The sequence below is a fragment of the Dipodomys spectabilis genome, unplaced genomic scaffold (genome assembly GCF_019054845.1).
Source record: "Dipodomys spectabilis isolate Male_0828 unplaced genomic scaffold, ASM1905484v1 ptg000122l, whole genome shotgun sequence".
Lineage (NCBI taxonomy): Eukaryota > Metazoa > Chordata > Mammalia > Rodentia > Heteromyidae > Dipodomys > Dipodomys spectabilis.
In genome coordinates, this window is record NW_024870799.1 from 1,522,307 (window position 1) to 1,524,929 (window position 2,623).

General features: G+C 33.1%; 1 pseudogene; it reads left to right on the forward strand.

The window, feature by feature from the left end:
- Positions 1-1,062: 1,062 nt before the first annotated feature.
- Positions 1,063-1,162, forward strand: LOC122115633 (annotated as a pseudogene).
- Positions 1,163-2,623: the final 1,461 nt, after the last annotated feature.

Genomic DNA, 2,623 nt, shown 5'->3' on the forward strand with positions numbered 1-2,623 from the left:
TATTGGAATAAATAATTATCAATTTATTTGTCAAATTATCAATTAATTCTACTAAGTTTCACTGTGTGAAATATGAGATCAGCACATATAAATATAAAATATATAACTATATGTAATATAATAAAAAGGGCACATGTTTTGCATTGTTCTGTTGTGGTTAGGGTATCAAAGACAACTCTGTTTTAAAGTATTATTGCATTATCTGTACCTCAGTGTTAGGTAGAGTTAGACCTAAAGCTTTACCATTTGTAGATTTAAAGCCTGGAGGCAAGAGGAAACACTGTGATTAAAACATTACCAATTTAAGGCCTAATAATGAGGAGAAACATGGACTTCTCCTGGAGCTATGGAAATATTTGGTGATAGAAAGGAAGTAGTGTAAGTTCCTGCCTGGTTGGAAGGTAGACAGGCCAGACATCAGGAAATCACGCATATGAAGAATTTTTTCACCTTGGCGTTAGCTACTTTTGAAATGGTAGGTATAATAAACACTTAAATTTTGATAAAATACCTTCTAGTCTGAACAGTTCTGTCTGAACTGTTCATCTCTCTATGATCCCTTGTAACTAAGATTAGTTTTGTTCTAGTAAGACAAACTATGCTGTCAGGGTAGGATATTCTGGTTGGTATGTTCCTACGTGGAAGAAGGATAAAGGGTAGACATTTGTGCCAGTAAGACCTCATTTGGGAAAATTTCAGCTGCAGAAGTTTAGAAGTAGCTCTTAAGCAAGGGTTACTTTGAATCTATTAGCTCCACAAAGCTAACTCATTTACGTAAATAAGTACTTGAAAAAGTCATCACCTTAGGACCTAGCTATAAGTGCTTCAAAGTATGATCAAATCTAAAATGAAAAAGACTTAAAATTGTCATTGACAAAAAATGCAAATGTGAGCAATCGACTGAACAATATAATTTTTTTCCCACTATACACATTATTTTAGGGAAATAAGATCAATAGTATTGTTAGGAACAATAAAGTTTCCTTGCTACAAATAGGCACCCAAGGATATAAGCCTATATAAAGATTGCATCATTAACTACTTAAATTTAGAGGATACTACATGCTTCAGCAGCACGTATACCCAAATTACAACAATACAGAGATTAACATGACACTTGCACAAGGATAATATGAAAATTCGTGAAGTATTCCATATTTTTCATTCTTCAGTTGCAGAAATGAAAAACAGTTATTTAAAAGTTGATTACAAAATTACAAGTGTAACAATATATGCAAGTGTTAGAATTAAACATTGGTTTGACATCAGTGTATTAAATCTTCACCTTAGAAAGGCCTTTACATGGAATAACCTTTACAAAACTTTTGAAATTAGTTAACATTGTCATTTTATCCAAAAAAAATATACTACTATAAGAACCTAGAAAAAGGGGCTGGGAAGGTGGCTCAGTGGTAGAGCGCTTGCCTTGCATGCTTGAGGCCCTGGGTTTGATTCCTCAGCACCACATAAGCAAAAAGAAAAAAAAAAACGGAAGTGGTGCTGTGGCTCAAGTTGTAGAGCGCTAGCCTTGATCTGAAGAGCTGAGGGACAGCGTCCAGGCCCAGAGTTCAGGCCCACGACTGGACCAAAAAAAAAAAAAAAAAAAAGAACCTAGAAAAAAAATAATCTTAAATTTTCTATATGAAATACAATCTGAAAGGACACATTTATTAATGAATATATATATTATAAAACAATGTTGAATGTAAAGTATATCTAGGAAAGAATGAAATAGATTATGGATATTATGCAAACACAGAATATAGAATATTTTAAAATATACTTTTTTCAGACAAGAAGCAGAAATATCTTTAGTTTCTGTACTACTCATTTCAACAGATAAGATCAAATTATTTCTGATTAAAAAATCACAAACTCTGCAGAAATCATTGTAGATGTACACAAACAACTCAAATACATTTGACATCAAAGTCAGGCAATTCACTTGGAAAAATTCCACGGAATTTTTACAGTAAGATATTGCTGTTATTTGAATTCTGAAAATATTTTGTATGGACACAAAGAGTGGACTGGCATTTTGATGTTTAAGAAGCGTAACTGATATCTTAGCTATGCTAAATAATGCTGCAATAAACATAGTTGTTTTGGTAGCTTTTGTATGGTCTTGTTTGATGCCCCTAAGTAGATGAATGGATTAAGAAAATAGAATTCTATGGAATGGAATTTTATTCCTCCCTCAGAAAGAATGTCAGTGCCCAATTTGTTAGGAAATGGAAAGACTTGGAAAAAATTATATTGAAGTAAGCCAGGCCCCAAGAAACATAGATCCCATAGTTTCCCTTATTTGTAACTAGTATATGTCTGAGACAAGCAGAAATGGTCAGATAAGTTGATGTTAGGTGAAATGAACCCCAAGATAAGGATTCAAATGTATTTTTTTCTTTCTTGTGATTGTTTCTAACATATTTATAAGATGATTTCTTTGTTGCTTTGTATGTCCCTCTCCCACCGTATAATCCCTGCTTTCATTGTATTTGATGTTGGTATGATTTGTGGAGGGGAAGGGAAAAAACAAATTGTTTAAATAGGGATACAGGTTGACCCATTACAACAATGAGATGTACAAGACGTCATGTAGAAAAACGAACTTTACGACTTTGGC